General features: G+C 41.5%; 1 protein-coding gene across 1 annotated transcript in view; it reads left to right on the forward strand.

Moving 5' to 3' along the window:
• The first annotated feature begins 6,025 nt into the window (after positions 1–6,025).
• The window catches only part of RAP1B (RAP1B, member of RAS oncogene family), a 30,843-nt gene continuing 15,542 nt past the window's right edge, over positions 6,026–21,326 (forward strand). The window contains exon 1 of the mRNA XM_054273177.1: positions 6,026–6,099. The gene's annotated coding sequence lies outside the window, so the exon portion shown is untranslated. The remainder of the gene's footprint in view (positions 6,100–21,326) is intronic.

Consider the following 21,326-nt stretch of genomic DNA (forward strand, 5'->3'; position numbering starts at 1 on the left):
AACCACCCTGAAAGTCGGGCTAAAGGGAAGCAAACAAGCTGCAGAGTGTGATGAGAGTGAGCAAGAGGAGGCAGAGTGGGGCATCACTGCACAGATCTGGTGCCATCAATTATCACTGCACCCATACCACCCAAAAAAATATCTGAACTTTTCCAGATCAGACTGTGAACAGATATAGCAGCCTGTGCCAGATGTATCGTCTTATCTGGACATGGTTTGAATATATGCACTTATTCAAAATCAATATTTTCCTGGTTTTACACTGGTTATTTAGAGGATACAAAATTTCACTAAAATATTTTCTTCTAATTATAATATATACCATTGGATTAGTAGTAAACACTTTAATGAAATTACTATTTCAGAGATTTGCAATTTATGAACTTTTCAAGAAATAAGTAAACCAGAAATTTTAAAAGAAGAAGTAAACCAGCTAAAGAACCTGAAATGCATTCATTCTGGAAAAAACAAAAAGTAATAACCGGAAAAAAATAATCTGCTTTTGGCTAGTTTTAAGAGGCAAGGAATATGTTTATTCCTTGGTGTAGACTTTAACTACACTCATTAAGACCTCTGTCATGATTGTAACATGTTTCAGTAACAGTTTTCATGGCCGGAGGAAAGATATGGAAGAACAAGGCCACATGTACAAAGAAAGCTAAGAAGAAAATGATCTAGCAAAGTTATGAAATAAATTCTCCTTTCTGTGCTGTACATTTCATTTTTCTAACCAAACTGAGTACCAAAAGTAATGAACTATTAATGCAAATAATTATTTTCCCATTAATGCTTTTGGCCCATTGTGTTAATTAAGGCTTGATTCTGAAGCGGACGGAAAGAAAAAACAAAGCAATGAAAAGTCACTTCCATATCTATGTCAGTGTAAATTCCTGTATTCATTGGAATATAATTCGGCTGCTAGGGAAAGCAGGACAAAAACACTGAGTATTTTTAGGCCTGTCACTGTTAAATGTATTTGTTCCCGTCTTAATATTGACATGAACCAGAAGTGAATATATATTTTAAATGTTGCACATCCCTCAAGGGCTGAATTTAGGTCCTGGTTTAAAGCTCATTAAAATCAACAGGAACCTTTCTTCTGTCTCCAGCAGTCAGAATCTGGATATAAATGAGTATGCTAGAAACAAGTACCAATGAAAAAAAATCAAAGAACAAAAGAAGGATACAATAGTTAAAATGTTCTTACTGACATTCAGTTATAAACGTGTTTTTACCAAGTAAAAATTCTGTACTTTTATGTTCCCATAAAGCAGAATGAAAAGTTCCCATTTTCCCCATACTTGATAGCACTACCACCATGGACCCAGTGCTATCTTTGATCAGGTTGTTCTATTTTGCTCAATGCATTATTCTAAAATACCTGGTAATGGTGTGAAGAATGACATTGTTGGGAATAGTGCTGAATTATAAATGAGGAAACTGTTGGTTTACAACTTTATACTGACACATTGTGATCAGTCATCACAATGCCATTGCACCCAGCCCTTTTATGGAAGGCTTTGAAGAACTATCCAGGTATCACAGCAGCTGGTGATTCAGAAAGTAGCAACCTCCTTTCTGCATCATGCACTGCTAGAAGTGTTCTCCTGGAAAAGCAGGGAAGTGAAACTTCTGAAGCTTTGAAACTGTGAAAATTTGTGTGTGACTTTCAGCTTTTCTTGAGAAAAACAGTCACCCATATCCTGGACAGATTCTCCTCCAGGTAATTACATTCATTCTCTAGTTTCAAGTAGATACATTATTCTTAATTTACACTTTTAAAGCACTTATGTTGCTTTGACAATCTTGTTCCGTATCTGATGAGCTGGTTGTCCAAAGCAATTTTAAAAAGGGTTTTCCACAGAGGATAAAATAAAGTAGGCTTTTCCTTTTACCAAATGAATCCTAATTTTTAAAAGTTTAAATTCCAGAGATCAGGACATTTTCTTGAATTCCTCTGCAATTCGGAGTACAGTTTCACAACAGCTATGTTGTGAAACAGCTATTCCTTGCTTTATCTGAAGTAACTGCAGTGATATAAAAGTAGTCTCCCAAAGACAGAAGAAAACAGATTAAAAAATTAGATCCCTGTAAATAAGTGCTGACATTTACAGTTTAAATTGCAGTAGTGCCCATTGCCTGTTCTTCCCCAGATTAAAAAAACAATGGCAAATTTTGCACCTCAAAGCAGTTATCACTGGGTAGGGAAGGAGACAAATCACAAGGTAAAGGGAGGACTATATTGTATGAACAAATAATAGGATTTTGGCCAAGGATAAGGAAAAGGGCCAGTTCAGTAAGAGATTTTGGCAGATAAATTGAAGAGTCATGGAGCATCACTTAGAGATAAGAAAAAGCATTTACTCAAGATGGTTTGGAGGAGAAAGAGGAGCAAAGTGACAGAATTTTCCTCAGCAATGGGGTAAACACATGGAAAGTGAAAAGAAAGTTGAGAAAAAAGTCTCCATATTAAGTTTCAGTCAAGCCTGTGATTAAACCAATGTTTAAACACCTTTGAATTAGCAAACAGCAATACATCAAGAAGATGCAATGAAGAGACATTAAGAAGCAGAACTGCATAATGGAAGCTATGTCTGAAGGGAAGATGATGAACAAGTAGAACCCATAATTACCAGGTGAAAAACCTCAGGCTGAAGCTGTATCAACAGATACAAAGACACAGAGAAATTGCATTGAGTCTGGAGGGGAAGACACATCCCTGAAACATCTCAAGGTTCTATCCAGACAGACAGGTATTCCCACTCTGTGTGACTAAATCTTCTGAGTAAGGAGAAATAAAAAATGAAAATCATGTTGAAGGATACAGAATAAAAAAAAATCTCACATATCTATGTCACAAAAATATGTTATTTTCCTTTACTGTTGAAGAAGCTTTCTCTTTATTGCTCCCATGATCCAAAGCACATTCAAATCTAGTAACCATTCTTTGCTGGAATAGTTGAGGTGTAGAGCTAAGAATTGATCCCTTTTAGTCCATTCCCCTTAAAAGATGAGAAATTTACTTTCCCTCTGAAAGCAAAGCATCCTATTAGGATTTACCAAATGGTGTTTCTTTTTCCTTCATGACAAATTTCTAGAAAAGCTCACAGCTAGCTGGCATGCAGCCAGCACTGTATTCCCTGGCACCACATACCCTTTTAACTTTAGAGTTTGCTGGCACAAGCCAGCTCTGCATTCTGTCCCAGAGATGGCTGTGTTTCAGCAGTAATGAAACTGCAATACACACAGTGCCACATTCTTCACTCCAACACCCATGCAGTCCCAGTGAAAACAATGCAGGCAAAGTTAGAAAAACTGCATGGAGGTGACCAAAGGCTGCCCTGCCAAGCTTTTATTAAAGAATCATTTAAAATATATTACTTTGTTTTCCCCAAATAATCCATCGACCCCCACCTTACTCCCCCACTAGTTCCACTGAACTTTTTAACAAGATTTGTCAGTATTTTCCTCCTCATCTTGCATGAGGAAGATCTTCATGAGGGGATCTTCTACATTCTCTTGTTCCTCTCAAGAGCCATGACATTATCAGATGGTTCACTGTGTTAGTGATGAGCAGGCTGAACTACCTCCAGCTAAGCACTGGTCATTGAAATAAAAGGGTTTTGAAGTACATGCAGGCAACTGGCAAATTGGGAGATAGAGGTTACAGCACAAAGGACAAGTGTTACAGTGCTTTAGAAAGGTCCATTTGATGTTAAGATTCATGAGCATAAGCAGGTCTCTACTGCTTTTTGTTCAGTAAACAGGCAGCTGAGTATTTGACCTTCTTCTTTTAAAATTCCAGATCAGTGCTGGGCACGGGCAGGCCCACTGAAGCAAGCTGATGTGTCTGTGCTGTTCCTATTAAACACAATATCACTGCAGCCACATCCTCCTCATTTCACCCAAACTCCTGGATCTCTGGGGAGTTGCTCTATCACAGGGAAACCTCAGCACTTGTTCAGCTGCCTGAGGTAGAAACTCTGAGCAAGCTGAGCAGAACAAGCCCTGGGAAGTACTGGGTGAGTATGCCTTGTTAGCACACCAATTGCTCTTCGCCAGTCACACTGATATGAGTAAAGCTGGTTTAAGAATTGAGCTGAGGATTAGCTAGATGATTCATAGGAAAATCCAAAATTAAGGGTCCAATTTACATTCAAACTATGTGGCTGAGAGAGCTGGGGAGAGGGAACACTTGGTCTCTTGCTTAGAATGAATCCTAATTGCCTATTTCTTCTGGCTACAGTGATCAATCTCCAAACATGTCTATATTAAGCAAACCATATGTGTATATGTGTGTATATACACTTCTTGTAAAATACTAAGTTCCAGTTACCCCTATGTGAAACTCAGAACACCAGGATCTGCTCACAGATATTTACTCAAGACCTCCAAAGGCCACCTTCCTCTTTTCTTATTGTATTGCGAAGAGGAGGATTTGCCCCAGATATAAAACATATATTTTTATAGAACATATTGTTCTATACATATTGTTCTATTACATTAATGACACATATCTGTTCCTGGAACACTGCAAGTTATTTGTGATTAACCTAGTTCACTGAAGAAAGTTGTGAGGGCTGAGGATATTTATCTTTGTTCTTTTCCTCTGAATATTTCTGGCGCTGATAACAGTATCTAGTGACAGAAAAAATAAGAACACAAGTATTTTTCTGTCTGGTGAGCTAATATGCTACACAGTAGCAATAATTGCATGAAATGCTCTTCTTATTTTCACTTGAAAGGCTGTATTTCACCTATTCATCTCATTAATGATTTTTGTCCTGCATAGGATGTTTGTTTTGCTGAGAAAGGACTGGTTTCTATGGACTTGATTTCCCACAACCAGAGCTCTCTTGCATTATCCATCATTTACGGGGATTCATTATCAAAGGACTGCACACGAGTTTAAGCTGTAAAACACCAAGAGATTTGTCTGGACTTTGGAAAAGATTTTATGACATTCAGGATTTGGCAGCAACAATGTAAAAGAAAAATATTTTTTGAAGTGTGTTGCTTTCTGGATGCCCTGTATCTCGATGAAGTCTTCCCTACCGAGGGCAGTTCATTTCCCTGCTCATCCTTTGACCCTGCTCTGAGCTTTAGCATCTCCCACAGATTCGCTTGAACTCATAAGGTCTCCCTTTTCTATCTCTGTCCTACAAACAGAAAGCCGCTGCTTCCTCCACACCCACTCTCCTTGCCAGAAGCCTCAGTGCAACTTCCTGTCAGTTTAATACGCCCTTGTGCAAGTGTGGAAGTGCCGTGGACTTCCTCAGAGCGCAAGTTTTGTGTGAAAGCACCACGTTAACTCTTTGCTTACTCAGTGTTTCCTAGAAACAGAAATGCTCATTTAATCTTTATCAGCTAAACCCTTTGTAACTGGAAAATATAGGTGACATCGGGGGGACGGGGGTGAAACGTGATTTGCATATCTTAGGACTAAATTAACAGAAAAGCTAATACGGTAATTATTTGCAGGCACTGGGAATCCTCCTTTGTACCGGCAAGAATAATGATAAGACTTTTCACATCCAGAGGCATAATGGTCCACATAAAACCAGCAGTATGCGGCATCTCTGAAACACCTTTCACTAGTGGATCTCAACACCTTTTTAGAAACGCAGGAAATAGTGCGCTGGCATTTACTTTTCCATCTCTTTACGTTCTTAATTAACTTTAAGCAACCATGATGTGCTTTCGGCGCACCTTTGAGCTGTGACTAAGCCACGGCTCCCAGCTGGAGCGCACAGGACTCGGGCGAGGGGCGCCGCTCCCCCCAGGAGACCCCGGCCATCCCGGCCCCTCAGCCCCGGCCCCACCGCCCCCTGCCCGCGGTGGGGCGGGGCGGGGCGGCCGCGCGCGTGCGCGGAGGGCGGTGCGCGGGGTCAGCCCTCCCCGCGCCCGCCCCTCCCTCCGCCCCCGCCGCGCCAGAGCGAGGCTGGGCGTGCGGCGTCACGGCGACGGCCCCGAGCCGCGCCCCGGCACAGGCGGCGAGCGGAGCGCAGCGGAGCCGAGCGGAGCGCAGCGGGCGCGGCGCAGCGGGATCGGCCGGCGAGGCGGCGGCGCGCGGTCGGCGGGGAGCGGAGGCGCTGTCCGGTGGGTTGCGGAGGGCAGCGCGGGCCGGGCCGCGCCGCTGTGGCGGGGAGCGGCGCGGCGTCTCTGGTACAGGTGGCGGGGCGGGGTGGGGTGGGGGCGGTGGCGAGAGGGGGGTGGCGGCGGCGGCGACGGGGAGCGGCGCGCTCTGAGGAAAGGGGCACCAGCCCGGAACATGGCGGAAGTGGAACCGGGAGCCGCCGCCTCGTCCGGCCTCAGGCGTGGTGGGACCCCGAGGGGGTGGGGGGAGCGGGGCGCCGGGGGGCAGCCGTCGCGGTCGGGCCCAGGGCCCGGCCCTGCCGTTCGCCGCCGCCCCCCGGCCGCCGGTCCCCGGAGCAGAAGTTGGAGCGGAAGCGGAAAGTTGTAACCCCGCGGGTCGGGGCCGCGACGTGGGGCCCGCACGGCCGCGGGGAGGGGCGGGTGACGCCCGGCGCGGGCGGGGAAGGGGACGGTGCCCGGCGGCCGCCGGCGTTGTCAGCGGGAAGTCCGAGGCGAGCCCCACCTAGTCCGGCCGCGGGAGAGAAGCCGCTCGCTCTTTCCGGCCGGTGCGTGGGGGCGAGGCGGGGGGGTCAGGCCGGGCGCGGCCGGCCGGGGCAGCCCGCCGGGCTGTGCCTGCTGGGAGGGCCACGGAGCGGGACAGGCGGCCAGCGCGGGGCCTGCGAGTTCCCTTCCTGCTTATCGCAAAATGAAAAGGAAATGAGAGGGATGTTCGCCTCGTCTAAGCGCCCCACCATCACCCGTGTCAAAGCAAATGGAAGAATTTGACTGACACTTCCTGCGCCAAACCCGTTTACTGAGCCTGAGGTCCTGGTACCCTTCTGCGTGCGTTAGTGAAGAGGTGGTGGAAGGAAAACAAAGTTTGCAGAGGGGAGAATAGAACCAAATCTGCCTGTTCTCGCATTGGCCCTAGATTATAGAAGAGGATGAGAAACCAAGGTTTTTGCAAAAAAGAACAGCATGCTTTTACTCCTGTTTCCATCTTGAAGGCATGGATTATGCTGCTCAGGGTAAATGAAACAAAAAAAGGAAAGTCTTTCTCTGTACTGCTTTGGGATATGATAGTAAGGTAGTAGAGTTCCAAGACAGAGGGTATGTCAGAGATGCCCAGGTTGAAAATCATACAGGTTGTCTATGTGTTCTTGCATTTAGATGTTTTGATTAATGTAATTGTAATTTTTCACATATAACAGCTACATCTTACCCCAGCATGAGATGTGTAGATAGTGTATGACAAAGACTTTTCAGTAGTCTTTCACTGTGAAGTATATGTTGAAATTACTCTTATAAGAAAAGGAGTCAAGAAACACTCTTCTTTCTGTGAATTATAATTAAAGGGCAGTGAAGCAATCACATTACCTTTAAGAATAACCATTCTAAAACCAGTGTATTTCCCTTTGGAAAGAGTCTCTTATCTCTGTGAAAAACTTGGAACATTATTTAAGTTATTACCTTTTCGATGGCTTGCCTTTATATTAAAATCACAAACTTTTGGGAGGGGAAAAAACTAACCAAACTTGGTAGAGTTGAGTATTTAAATTTTTATTATTCATTGCATCTTTTTTTTACTCTTCCTCAAAATCTATCCTGTAGACTTCATTCTAGATAAAAATGAACTGAGTGAATAGTGGCGTATAGTTGTACTATTCACATTAAAGGCTTTGCAAAAATAAACTGACTAATTAGATGTGATGTTTTATTCCTTTGGTACATTTATGTTTCAGGGATGCTTCTGTAGTGTTATGAGCTACTTCAGGTTTAGCTTAGAGCTGTAGTGTAAAACCGTATTATTTTCTGTACCCAAGTAACTGAGTTTGGAGTTACACTGTGCAGTGTAAGTGCCATGTATTTTTTTTTGCAATGAAGATGATCATACTTGGAGCACCTGTCTGCCTAGGGGTGAAATCATCTGCAAAACAGGGTTCAAAGACCAAAAAAAAAAGTAAAACCAGAACTTTTATATGGGGGGGAAAAACCCAATAGACTTTTTACTGTCTGTGCTTGTGTTTCTATTACTGTATATGTGCACCAGATAAGTTTTCTGAGTGGAATTAAAATTGTGCTATTTTGTTCCAAAGCTCTCCTGTAGGACAGTTCATCAAAAATAAATCTGAAGTGAGCCATGACAGTTCTTTTTGTGCTGTGCCAGTTTTTGCAGAGTAAAACTGACTGTCTTTTTAATTGAGAGCCTTTCTGGAGCAGAGGCAAACAGATGGGAATCTAGGTGAGGGCCTACAAAAGGAGAAAGAAATTGCTTCCATGGCTGAGGAAGGAAGTGTGCTGAAGGCTACACTGTAGCTTGTGATCTCACAGTAAGTGTGACAGGGAACTAAAATAAACAGTTGTCCACCTATCATCTGGGGTGTGGGAAGTGCAAGAGTCACAGAAGTACTTGAGTAGTTGATGGTTACTGCTACCGTGCCAATGCTGTCATGCACAGAGCTCTGAGCTGCTCGGGGTTAGGTACAGAGAGGTGCTCTTGAGGATAAGAATATCTTACTGATAAAAACTGGCACTCTTGTCCTTGGGTGTACGCTGAGAGGGTGGGTAGGCGGCTCCTGTATGAATTGGCCTTTCTAAGGAATGCTTAGATGGCTGTCAGATACCTCGCTGACATTTGAGAGTGTTGGTCAGGTTGGGCTCCAGTTGGGAGTTTTAATCAGAATTGCTCCCTTAGCAGAACAGATCACTCAGCACGAGCTGTGCACACCAGTCTGTGTTTAGCTTGTGGTTGTGAGTGCTGCCGCTCCTTCAGCTCAGAACTGATCCAAGAGCAGACCCAGTGCGCTGTGTGGTGTCAGTGTGCTGGATCCCTGCTGAGCTGGGGCAGGCCTCTGCTGTGTTCTGTTGCATCTAGGTCAGGTACAGGGATATTTTAGACAACCTCCCTGTTCAGGGAGATGAAAGGAGTATCTACAGTAACTACACCTTCATATTTCAAGGCAAACTTTGTTTTCCTGCTCAGATGTGGTTAAGATGCTGTGTTTCTATTTTTCTTGCATAAAGCAGGGGAAAGAAGTGCTTTTGTACTTTAATGCGATTAATACACCTGTTTTCAAGCTGAGTTTTCAAAGTTAACAGTTGAATGTAGTAGATCTGTAGTATCTTAGGGCATCTAATATATGGCTTTTTCCTTAAGGCCTGTCATGCATGAGGCAACTGGGTGAGACAGGCATAGTAGAGGTAATATTTTAGTGAAGTTATGGAAGTTTGCTTGTAGTAGGCAAATGCTATTTTGAGAAAGTCAAAGACCTTGTCTGCTGGTACAGACTGTTTCTTCATGAAGGAGTTGAATGAGGTTACCTTCAAAAGCAGCAGTAGGTTATGGCTACTGGAAACTCTCATTTCTCAAGCTACATAATGTGTAAAGAAACATTGTAACAACTAAAGTGAAAAAGTTTTTTATTTATATGTGTGCCTTCTCATGCATGCTGTCGTGAGCTCCTGACGTACTCATACTGCATGTTCTCTCTTCCAAGAGCAAGGAAAGGGAGGAAGGCTGTAAACACCAGGTTGGAAATCTGCCTATTGGGCAATTTTTGAAATATAAAATTAATTATTTGGGGGCCCTCTAGCTATTCAGGATGCTTCTTTTTCAAGAGTAGTGTTTTAATTGTGATTTTTACTACTGAAGCAGTAGAGTGAAAGTCACTGTCAGACCCTAGAGGAATGTGTGTTATAGAATTACAGAAACTTTTTAGAGGTGAACCAGGAAGAAGAGGAGGCATTTGACATTATTTTGTACGCTGTCCCAGTCAGCACTCTTTAGTTATTAATCTAAGGACTTGATGTTATTTGAAGTAAGTCCTGGCTATGCAACTACAAAAAGAGACTGCCGAGTAAGTCCACATGGTTATTTCATTCCTGACCAAGGGAGAAAGGCTAGACCATAGTGCAGGGGTAGGACAGCCTAGCCTTTCTCATGGATTGGTGTTTGCATCCTGTGCCAGACAAGCAACATCTCATGTTTCTCCCCAGCTTGAAGTTCTCTTCAGGAAATCTGTACTTTCTTAGATCACTTGGTATCATTCCTGCAGCTGTTGCAACACAGGAAGCTGGCCTAAATCTGAATGACTTGACCAGGTCTTCAGCAAAATGGATATTGTGTGCCACTGTTACTCATTCCTGAAATAATTTCCAGTATATCTCTAATTGGAAGATACATTGTAGAGCTGTGAGAAACCTTACGTGATTAAACTTTTGGGCAGTATTGAGGACCTGGAATGGGAGAACAGTTCATTTTTATAACTGAAGACAAAGCAAGGCTCTGTCTTTAATTTTTTTTTTCATAGAAACTCAAGAGAATGTGTTCTTTGCATCAAGATTTGTTGACATTGAAGTGACTCTTACAAGCTTTAATTATAGCATTATTACCTAATTTCCTTAGGTAATCTGGATTAAAAGAAAATATGTACTTCAGCATTTCTATTAGTATGGCTTACTCTATAACTTTCTGTGACATTGTCTTCAGTTAAACTGAAATAATTTGTCAACACAGATAGTCCCTGCAACTTTCTTTTTGTTTTTCTGCATTAGTTGTCTTAGCTTTTGAAGTCTTGTCCTATTTTTTCCCACTCACAGTCTCTGTTTCTGAAAGCTAACCAATTGTGCCTTCACTTTTTTTTATGTCTGCAGTGAAGAAAAGTTTCTTAAAAGCATGCTTCGTATATCAGGAGGAAGCAAAAAAATCAGTGCCACCACGTCTCTGTCAAGGATGAGCTGCAGACACTTGTGAGTTATCTGTTGGAGTTCAAAGGGCACATACAGGAGATAGAAGGAGAACCTGTCACTAGGAGTGGCACTTCAGCACTACACAAGTGAAAGTGGTTTTGGTAATTGCAGAGTCAGACCAGCTACTTTGATTTTTTTTTTTTTTTAGCAGTTTCATGTATGGTCAGTATTTTTTATTTGAGATGAACATTGGACTGCATCACAACCCAGATAACAGTGATTGTTAAGTTGTGAAACTGTACAATCCCTGTTTGCAGTTAATCAAATTTCTATAACACTTGATCTAATACCTCCCCTAGAAGTGATTTATTAGAAGACTAGTGGAAAGTTGCAAACTGTTGCAGAAGGGTAAATTGGAATGTAAAGCAGAAGTAATCTCCATTCACGTGGAAATTACCTAAAAATCTTACTTTCTGCAATAGAGTGTTTAGGACCAGATTGATTTATTTATCAGGTGTCAATTACTGTTGCTACTGAGTTGTGGAAATGTTCAAAGCCAGGCTGGATGGGGCCCTGAGCTGCCTGATCTAAGGGGTGGAATCCCTGTCTGTGCCTGGCAGAACTACACAATCTCACAGGTCCCTTTCTACTCAGGCCATTCTGTGTGCCTGGCTGTGTCCTGGTGCGTGCGGGGACCTCTGTCACTAATCTTGTACACATGAAGCACTTATGGGGGTTGTTAGAATTTGTAAGATGCTGTCAGTAACTCTCCTGTGATCTTTCACTGTGAAGCTACCTACAAGGTAACATTCTGATGTAATAATTGACCCATAAGTGTAGCCTACTTGGCTTCATATGATTGTGTTTTGGATAAAACATTGCTGAAGGATTTTCTTTTGGTTGGGAGAGTGTATAAATTAATACAGCTTGGCAAAATCTTGACTCTTGCACTTCTGGAGTTATATTTATGTAGTTAGTATGAATAAGGATGTATCATACTGTCTTTTTGTGACTCTTCTGACTTGTTTAAAATGGAGATTTGATGGGCAGTAGACATTCTGTGAGTCTGGTGATTTTATTCCTATTCAGGAATATTTGTTATTTAACGTCTGTATTTTATATTGGTAGAAGCATACAGAAAATGCAATGTTGTCTTCATGGGTTTTATGATGAGGAGTGTCAAAAATGAGTTTGTGGCAAATGTGAACTCTCCTTCACAATTCTTACAAATATAATGCCAATCTATGGATGAATTTCCAAGGCGGTTTTATAGCAACAAGTTCAAGATGCCTTGGACTTGTGTTTTCTGTGAGCTGTTATGTTCAAAAATCTAACCCTTTACCAAGATAAGTTATTTCAGAATGTGCCATGCTTCTAGAAAGTGATGCCAAATTGTCATCAAATTGTCACTTGGTAGAATCAAAGAGACTGTAGTAGTCCTGTGGCATCAAGGAGCACTGAAGAGGCAAGAATAGCTAGCTGACTGTCATGCTGGAGAATATCACTCTTCCATTTTTCTGATATATCTTTTTTGACTTAGTAGCAGATTAGATGGGATTTCGCCAAAGAAGAGACCCCCTGGCACTTAATCTCTGTGGACATTGGGTAGGTTTGGAGACAAATAGAGAGAAGCTGTAATACTATAATAAGCAAGCACTTGTAGCTAGTTTTTTCTGGATGCTTGGTCTTCAAATGTTCTTACTTTTGGTGTACAATTTTCTACTTGCTTTTAAATCTGAATACTAGAGAGGGAAGCAAACATTTCTAAATTACAGCTATGTATACCTGTATTTACTCTATGTCCTTATTTTATTGTTACTTTTTCACCTTTCTTTATATTTGAGCTTCAATTTTTGTTTGCTTATATTTTTAATGATCCTCTGGTTTTTGTCTTGATCACCTTAAACCTTTTGTTTCAGGAATTGCCCAAAGCTAAATTGAGGTTCAGCCAGAGATCTTGCATAGAAAACTCACGTGTGGTAGCTGAAATTCTGCGAAGACTGAGGAGTTGAAAATGAGGTTTTACAATTAAGGGCTTTAGGCTGCTGTGTATGCTTGTGTTTGGCATCCTTTTGATCTGTGTGTTGCTTTTCATCAACTCTTAAGAGTAATCTCAGAAGAAGAGTGGTGTATTAATGTAAGTACAAATTAGAGTGACAAAGTAAGAATATTTCATGTGGAGCCTGGAACAGAAAGATCTAGTAGGTTGTCCAGTTTTATGCTTGAAAAGCAAAAAAGTCCTGAAGTCCTCCTTTTCTGCTGGAAATCTGGGTCCTGATTTGCCAGGAAACAGGTGGAGAAGTGCCATTAAGTGCACGTTAGTTTGGACATAATTAAGCTGCAGTAACCAATATTTTGAACAATGTGCAATCTTGCTAACTAGTTCTGCTTCTAGCCAGAGGCAGGATCTTAAGATCCAGTTTGCAAAAACGTTTTTCAAAGACAAATTTGTTAATTTGAAAATATTTGTACTTACAGGTAATGCAATTCTTCTGTTACTTAACCTTATTGTGAGACTACTTTTAAAATAAGCTATAAGTTTCACAGAGGAAACCTGAAGCCTCTTTTCTGAGCTGAATGCTGAATCTGCTGTGGTGGAAGTAAAAATAAGGAATCATTCACAGGCTTGCCTACAGAAGGCTGAAGTCACAGATCACAAGAACCTAAAGAGAGCAAGCATTTGGTAAACTGCAGGCACCTTAAGCAACGTGGGGATGAAAGACTGGTTCCCTGAAGGATAAACTTGCTTCACTGGGACAGTCAGGGCAGACTGAAAAGTCATTCTTCTGCTTGGGCTTTGCCCCAAATACAGATTGTTTTGAGATGCTTGTATTTAACTTGCTAACAGTAAAACTCCTCAGTGAAGGATTAAGGATGTAGTGGTGATGCTCATTCAAGTGCTGTGATGATTGTGATTGTCATAGCGTAAATAATAGATGACTCTTAGAAGACAGATGTGCAGATTTTGTTTAGAAAGGTCTGCCCATCCAAAACTCCAAAGTCAATTTTACATTTCAGTAACCTTTGGACATCTTCTGTTACCTTATCAATGTGTTTGATTTGTTGTGGGTTGACCCTGGGTGGACATCAGGTGCCCACCAAAGCTGCTGTATCACTCCCCTTCTCAACTATATGGGGTTTGCGTAGGCAAAGTTTGGTAGTATGTAGGCTATAGGACTATCTTCTGTGAGAAGCTGCTAGAAGCTTCTTCTGTGCCTGGCAGATCCAGTCCCTGGTAGTTCCAAATATGAACGTGCCACTAGTCAAAGCTTGACCAATTAGAAATGGTGGTAATGTCTCTGTGATAACAGATTTAGGAAGAAGAAAGAAAAAAGAAGTCACTGCACATTTGTAATTGCAGCCAGAGTAAAGCAGGGTGAGCACATGTGAGTGGAGCAACTCCACAAACACCAAGGTCAGTAAAGAAAGAGAGGCAGGAGGTGCTCCAGGCTCCAAAGCTGGGATTCCTCTGCAGCCGTGGTGCAGCCCATGGAGGACCATGAGGATGCAGAGATCCACCTGCAGCCTGTGGAGGATGCCCACACCAGAGCAGGTGGATTCCTGAGAGGAGACTGCGAACCCATGAGAGGCTGTGCTGGAGCAGGCTGCTGGCAGGGCCTTGCAGACTGATGGAGGGAAGAGCCCCGCACTGGAGAAGTGCCCTGGTAGAACTTGTGATCCTATGGGGGACCAATGCTGGAGCAGCCTATCCTTGAAGGACTGCACCCTATGGAAGAGTGATCCATGCTGCAGCAGTTTGAGGGGTTCTGTTGCCCATGGAATGGACTCATTGCAGCCATTTGCAGAGAACTGTTGTTAGTGAGATGGACTCACATTGGAGTAATTCGTGGTGAACTGTTTCCTGTGGGAGGAACCCTGTGTTGGAGCTGGGGAAGGACTCCTCTCCCTGAGCAATGGGAGAAAGAACCTGTGATGAACTGACCATAACCCCCATTCCCTTCTCCCTGTGCTTCTGGGCAAGAAGGTAAAATTTAGGAAGGAGGGAGGGGTGAGGGGAAGGTGTTTTACAGTCTTCTTAAAACCACATTATCCTGCTCTGATTTTGTTAGTAATAAATTCAGTTAATATCTTTAATTCCAGCCTTTTTTGCCTCTGATTGGATTTGTTGAGTGATCTCTTCTGGTCCTTACCTCAACTCATGAACCTTTCATTATATTTTCTCTCCCTTGTCCATGGCAGAGGCTTGTGGTGAAGAGTCTTTGGTGGGTGCTTGGCATCCAGCCAGTGTCAACTCACTGCAGATAGAAAAAATACAGCACAAGGCTTGTGAGTCAAGATAAGGTCAGGAAAGACCGCTTGCCAGTTGTTGTCATGGGGATAAAATAGACTCAGCTTGGGGAAATCAGTTTAATTTATTGCAAATCATGTAGGATAAGATAATGAGAAATAAACCCAAATCTTAGTAACACTTTCTTCCCTGGCTGAACTTAGCTCCTTAATTTTCCACCACCTCTCCCTTAGAGGCACAGTGGGGTAGGGAATGGGGGCTGCAGTCAGTACCATGCACGTGTTGTCTCTGCTGCTCCTTCCTCAGTAGGACTCCACACACTCTTCCCCTGCTTCAGTGTGGGGTCTCCCATGGGAGATAGTCCTTCACAAACTTCTCCAGTGGCAGTCCCTTCTGGGGGTGCAGTCCTTCAGGAGCAAACTATTTCAGCATATCATTCCCATAGTGTTACAGTCTCCTTCAGGCATTTAGCTACTCTGGCCTGGGGTCTTCTATGGGCTGCCAATGGATCTCTGCTCCACTGTGCACTTCCATGGGCTGCAGTGGGACAGCCTGTCTCACCATGGCTGCAGGGGAATCTCTGCACAGGCACCTGCAGCACCTCCTCCCCCTCCTTCTTCACTTCAGTTTGGTGTCTGCAGAGTTGTTGCTCTTGCATATTCTCACTCCTTTCTCTGCTGCTGTTGTTCCCCTCACAGTTGACCCCTCCAACCCTCTTCTTAAATATGTTGTTCCATAGGTGCTGCTGTTACTAATGGATTCAGCTTTGGCCTGCAGCGGGTCTGTCCTGGTGCTCACCTGGCACTGGAGATGGGGGAAGCTTCTGGCAGCTTCTCACCAGAAGCCACCTAGCTAACAAAACATTGCCATGCAAACCAAATAAAATTTGGCTTCTAGCAAAGTGAGTTTTGAGGTATGACAGGTTTCTCCAGAAAATGGCAAGCTTTTAAGATGCAGAGGAACCAAGAATTATGGTCTAAATGTGAACGAGAGTGATCTTAAGAAGATTCAAATACAATCTTGTGGAGACTTGATTAAACAAGTTTAATCCTCATTAATTTGGTAACTTGGTACTAAAGATCTAGTTCATGTAATTGAAAGTGGTGTGGGGATGAGTGTAATTCAAATTCATTTGGTTAAAATTATTCAGTTTTTTGTGTAGGTGTCCTCATGGGAGAGGACATGAGCTCAGGCTTGCAAGTGTGAATTGCTTACCTTTGGTGTTATGCTCCTAACTCAGATCTTTCACCTCTTGAAAATTTGTGGCCCATTAAATGAGAGTTCTGGGAGTGCTAAGGTGCATCAGCTGCTCAGAGAGCAGGTATAGAGCTATAGCTGTTCACAGCTTTGCGTGCAGACATTAGCTAGAGTTGTTTTTATGTAGGCTGTTGGTTTGTTTTTTGGGTTGGATTTGTTTTGTTGGTTGGGTTTTTTTTGGCAGGGGACAAGGGGATGGGGAATTGTTTTAGTGGGTGGGATTTTTTTCTGTGGGATTTAGTTTTAATTGGTTGAACGTTTTTTGTGTTTGGGGTTTTTCTTAAATACCCTCTTCTGGAGCTTGTAGCAACTTAACAGTTGCCTAAAGAACAACCAAGTTGTCTGTGCATCTCCATATGGGCAGAGGTGAGAAGATCGATGTCTGCAGTTGTCACCTTCTGGTTAAGGTTTGCTTGTGGGTTGGACATTATCTGTGGAGCAACCATCCCTAGGTTCAAAGTGATACTGCCTTGCTGCCAGAAAGAGAACAGGATTTTTTTTTTTTTTTTTTTTTGCTCAGGTTTCACCCTCTTCCATTAAGCATGTCAGACCTTTTAGAAACTCATGTTCATCAGTGGATTCAGCTAATGAAGCTAATTGCGAAAAAGAGCAGTTAAGGTTGAACCTCTGTCATTGCACAAGTAGCAAAACCATGTGGCAGAAAATAGTGGTTGTTGCTGGGGGTCAGTGTATGCCTTTTTCAGGTTACCCTCAGGAAGATGTCTGAAGCTGTGACAAAAGAACCATTGGTGAAAATATGTGTCATTTGGGTGACTTTCAGTGAGGCTTGTTGCTCATGTTCAAATACCATGTTTCTCTTAGGGAAGTATTGAGAGTTAAAACAGACATGAGTTACAATTACTTGGGACTTGAACTGGTATGGTTCAGTTATCATGAAAGAGATAATTTTATTCCTGTTAATGAATGCTAGTGCTGAGTAGTCTCAATTTGCATAGAATCAGTGTCTTTTCAACAGATAAAGCTTCTAATCTTAATTAAAATGACATATGGGAATTTGTAAAACTTCTCTCTGGCTACCAACCTGATTAGTAATAGAATTTTTGTAAATTGTACTGCAGAAGGATACTTTTTACATAAAAGGGCCTACACTAGCTGGATTTAAATGGCCAGTAACAAAACTTCATATAATGATGAAGGAAATCTTTATATCTGTGCCTTGATGATGTGTTCATAATGTAAACAAACCTGAATAAAACCCACACTTCTTATAGCGAAGATAGTACGAGTAATGATATGTTGGCCTGCAAGCTCTGGTGTTGCCAGGGGTATATATGTAATTGTATGTTATGGAGAAAAATAGAGAGGCAAAAGGTGATCCTGGAATTGCAGTTAAACCCAGCATTGGCTTACAGCTGTAGGAGGAAACCCGATACCAGGCTTTATAGTTCAGCAGCCAGTGTCACAATCAAAGTACAGCTAGGATTGCCAGATATTAAGCAGATACCAGATGGAATTTGAGACTAGGTCTTGCTTCTGAAAGAGAAATTAAGATGCCTTTTTCCAAAGAAGAGTACCTTAAGCCAGCTGGCAAGCTTAAAGTAACTTTCAAACTGCACTTACAAAAGAAATATCTTAACTCTGAAAACTTCCATGCCTTATTTGTAGTCCTGCTGGGTATCACCTTGTTTTGAAGTTTGAAAGAAAAAATTTAGTGTGACAATTATGGGGACAAACAAATAGTTACATCTGCTTTTAATCAGGAGCATGCATATCAGGTAATGTTGTGTGTACTATGATGTGGCAATCCATTAACTTGGAAAAATTGTAGAGCTAAATACTGATCCTTCTCTGTAATGACAGCAGAGCCAAATTCACAGCATCAAATTGCTGGCTCAGTTCTCAGAACTTGCTTTATGGTTGAATATCTAGCTTATGCATAGCCAGATATTGTAACATAGTAATTATGCATTCTCTGAATTTAATATCCTTGTAGTATTTTTTAAAATCTCTGTGTTGTTTCTGTTTATTGCCTGCCTGGATTTTCTTTGCAAGCATAAAAATTACTTGCAATTCAGTTTGTTCAGGAATTACAAGGTTATAATTTTAACTGTAAGTCTGACTGGTAGGACATTCACAAACAATTTTCCTGGGGGATGGTGACTGTTTGACAGGAATAGGGAGAAAATGCAAGATCGTGGCAAACAGCCACAAAAACTAAGAATATACCTGATAAATGCTACAAATTGCATTTGAAACTTAAATAGATTCTGCAGCATAGTACTACACATTTGAATTGACAGGTTAGAATTTTTGCACAAAGTTGAAACTTTAACTCAGTAAGTGTTGAAGCATAGCATATCCTTGGTAGCATAAGAATGTTCATTACATCACTTGCTTTGAAAATGCTTTTTTATATTTTGTGTGAATCTACTGCAAGTTGCACATGATTGCTAGTTTCACATCAGGAAACTTTCATCTTGAGGTATCAGGGACTTTAAACAGGCTGCTTTTACTTTTACAACATCCAATAAATTTATGTTCAAATTTAAGATCTAGCTGGGAGTTAACTTTGACTTAAGAAAAAAAAATCTGGTTTTATTCAGCCATACTAATTATAGACAGTGGAGCTAGTCTCACAAGGTCAGATGCTGTTAGCTGCTTTTGCAGAAATGGTCCCTGTGTGCAGTATTAATCAAGGTAGCTCCCTTCAGTGGAAGGAAAACTTGGTTAAGCTTTCTCTGTGTCAGTGTCCCTGTGGGCTGTTCGAGGAGCAGGTTAAACCTTAGTGCCATGTTTGTGCTGCAGTAGCTTGTTCTCAGGTCTCTGGCTCTTTCTCAGGTGGTCAGTATGATTTCATGTCACTGAATAAGCTTAACCACTCAGCCAGCTTTTTGAAAATCCTCTGAAGGTTGTCTGACATCAGTTAAAATATTTGAACATAATTGAAGAGCTATTTTTGTCCCAAGAAAAATTACAGTATTAGTGCCCAAAAGATACTAGCTGTTCAACTGATGAAATACATTGTCAAGACCAGAAACTATCAAAAACAAGTAAAAACTAGAAATAAAAATTGCTTCTTGCTTTGTTTACTGAACAGTTGATAGCTGTACTTACAGGAATCTTGAGTATGAAAGTCTTTATTAGATCCCGATCAGCTTTTCAGAACTGATTTCTGAATAATGGTTTTTATGAATTTTTATAAATGTGTCAAAGTCAGCTCTGGAGTAGTTTAATTTCTTTTATTAGAGGTACACTTACCCTGTTGAGTAAGGGCTATCTGAATTGCTTTAATTTCTAAAGCCTCTAAAAGTTGGTGAAAATGAACAGGCTTCCAGTTGGGGCTATGTTGCCAAAGTTTTGCTTATGCCCTGAAATTATATCAGAGGGGGGGACCCCTCTGGGATAAGAGATAAGAATTTAGGACATCTCAGATGCAAGTGTTTGGGGAATACTAAGAACAGCATACATCATCTCTTAATTAGTTGTTTACCTGAAAAGAAGGTTCTAAAACAGGAGATTAAAAACATAGTGGAATCTGGGATGGTTTGGACATCTGAGTCTATTCCAGTATCAGAAATGAGAAACATCTCTGAAAAGACATAATCCTCTGAGTTTGGCTGGTCCTGTGACTGAACTAGTGCTATTTTTTCAAATATCTGAGCATTGTTATCTTATTTTGTCACACAGCTAGTATCCCCTTTCTGAGAAAAATATTGGATTTTTTTCCCTTGGCTTTTTTTCCCGCCAAAAACCCAGTCAGTTAATTTGTTTCATCTGTCAATCTAGTGTATGACTCTTTTTTTTTTTCTCATGCAAATATTTGGGATTAATTTAGGAGTGCTGTTCTCAAGGTGGTTCTAACAGAGTCTCTTTTCCACAGAGGTAAATAGTCTGAGGCAAAAGAATTAGGAAAATTTTAGTGAATACAGTGCAACCAAAATGTCAGGGTCTGAATAAGAATCATGGTGTCCATGAAGCACTGAATTATCATGAACCCTTCTGAAAATGATAAGGCTTCTGGGAGGGCCAGTTTATTTAATTCCACACCTGAACAACTAGTTCATATAAGCAAGTCTTGGGGATATCTTCAAGTAAGTGACTGTACTTAGTTCATGTCTTCAGCCTGGGGCTGAGGTCTACTTACAGCTTTTTATGGCTTACTATCACTTGAAAAAATAGGTTTATTAGCTTTCCCATCCCTTAAATAACAAAGTTCAGTCAGAACCCAAAATTTGAAACTGAAGGAATTGAAAGATAGCTAAATAAAAAATAAAAAACCCACCCCAATTTCACAATTATCACATCAAGCCCAATTACCAATGGTGTATGAATTTCCTTGAATTCTTCATTGAGTGGTTGCTTTTTAGAAAAGCTTTACAAGCAGTAAGTGTGCAGGGTTTTTTCCATTCACCTCTATAGTAAGGTTATTTATTCCTCAACTTCCTTAGCATTATCTTTGGTTTACATTTTTCTGGAGACATGCTTCAAGAAGCTATTGAAGAAAATGTCCAGGAGGCACTTTTTTCGTGGTTTATCTGAGAAGGACAGAAGCAAAAAGCAAGTTCCATGTTTACAGTCCTTGTCAGATGTGAAACTTTTGAAATGCTGCATTTTCAGTGTCTTGTCCTCGTTAACCTTTCTTTCTTCTGTTCTAATAGGTTTATTCAAAGATGTGCTGCTCATCCTTCAGAGAGAATCTTTATTGGGAAAAGTGTCCATGTGCATATCAAGTGTGTGCATGTGCTCTCGTAGTTTATCAAGTACTTTAAGTATGCCATGAAGTAGAATTAATCAGTTACCTTAATACTTTCATTAGTACATTCTGCACTAGTGCACTAAGTACAAAAGGTAATATGAACAGACTAGTGAGAGAGGCACAGATACAATGATTTTATGGAGTTACATCTCAGGAAGTACAGAAGGCAGTTCCTGGGGTGTCACTGGCAGTTAATGGAGGCAGTCTAGAATTGAGCTCAGTACTTTTGAGTGATTGTACACTTAAGACAGCATTAGAATCAATTTTGTGATAGTGCTGTTTTTTAAAGAGTAGCTTCTCTCATTTTTTCTAGCTAAATCTTATGTTAAGCATCTCCAC

The sequence above is a fragment of the Melozone crissalis genome, unplaced genomic scaffold (assembly GCF_028551555.1).
Source record: "Melozone crissalis strain CALT ecotype California unplaced genomic scaffold, PUWL_Pcris_2 ptg000004l_1, whole genome shotgun sequence".
Taxonomy (NCBI): domain Eukaryota; kingdom Metazoa; phylum Chordata; class Aves; order Passeriformes; family Passerellidae; genus Melozone; species Melozone crissalis.